Source organism: Condylura cristata, unplaced genomic scaffold, assembly GCF_000260355.1.
Source record: "Condylura cristata isolate star-nosed mole 26May11 unplaced genomic scaffold, ConCri1.0 scaffold00028, whole genome shotgun sequence".
NCBI classification, from domain to species: Eukaryota; Metazoa; Chordata; class Mammalia; order Eulipotyphla; family Talpidae; genus Condylura; species Condylura cristata.
This window is the reverse complement of record NW_004567129.1, coordinates 12,788,241-12,789,623: the sequence shown is the minus strand read 5'-3', so window position 1 is coordinate 12,789,623 and position 1,383 is coordinate 12,788,241.

The following is a 1,383-nucleotide window of genomic DNA, read 5'->3' as shown; positions in this document are numbered from 1 at the left end:
CTGTGCTCCCATGCCCAGTGCAGCCCCTGCACCCCTCTGTGCCGGTCCACTGACCAGCTTCCTGTCCGCAGAGACAGTCAGGCGGCCGCCCCCAGGTCGCAGAAGACAGACACCTCCAGCATCGACTATGCGGAACTGCTGCAGCACTTCGAGAAGGTCCAGAAGAAGCACCTGGAAGTGAGGCACCAGCGGAGTGGGCGCGGGGACCACCTGGACAGGAGGGCCGTCCTGTGACAGGCGAGGGCGCGGCATGGGAAGAGCCAGGAGGGCCGTGGACCCCGGGGTCTTCAGGAGCCTGAGGACCTGCCTGGTGTTGGGGGTGGAGGCCACTGTTGTCTACTCCACCTGTGCTGGGGCACAAGTGTGTACACACAGGCAGCGCTCCTATGTGCACACAGGCCCAGCACAGAGGTCCTGGGAATGATGCACCTCTCCCCCGACCCCCAAACAGAGAGGACAAACCCTCCACCCATACCTTCTTGCTGTTTTCCATGGGCACCTGCCCCCATCTAATGCACTCCAGGACCTTGCCAGCTGGTCTCAGTGGTACCTGTCCCAGGAGAGGCAGGTCCCTGAATTCACCTGACAGCGTGTGGGCCAGGAGCCCAGCCCTCACCTATAGGGCCCTCCCCTTCTTCCTGGAGAGCACCTAGAGCTGGCTTGACCCTGAATAAACTTTTCCAGGCACCCAATCTGACTATCCCTTGGACCACAGCCCAAGACTCCACCGGAGGGATGAACTGAGCCTTAGGGGTTTCCTAAAGGTCATCAGACCAGCAGACACTTCCCAGGTCGCTGGGGATGGGCCAGCCTGAGGGCAGGGAGGGAAGAAGTGCCCATCCCTTGATTTGGCCTCAGCTCACACCTGGCCCAGGATTTGCAGGCCTTCCATTGGTCTAGTGAACTCTCAAGGGGCTCCCCAAGGCCAAAGAGTTTGTGCTTTTCCCCAGGGAAGGCGGGCTTTCCTGCCTGATTGCACCAGGTACCCAGGAACAGACACCTCCATTCTGCCAGTCCCACGCGGAGCCCCTCCACCAAGGAAGTTGCCCCAGGACCCAACACCACTACCCTAAAATGCACAACCAGGAACCAGGTCCGAGTGGCATCGCCACCACTTGGAAAGGGGCAAAAAACTTCTGGAAGAGGTGCCTGAGACGAAACGTTCCGAGATGGGTAGTCCCGGGACCCCTTGCTTCCCTGTGTGCCTGTCGCACATCCTCGGCGTGGGAGGCTCGCGGAGGCCCCAGACCCGCCGCCCGTCCAGCCGAAAGCGCGGGAAACACCCCCACCCTCCGCCTCACTCCCCGGGTCAAGAGCAAAGGCTGGAAGGTTGCGTTGCGCCCCTTCCCGGGGGCGGGCACCCTCCGCGGGTCCCACTCCCGC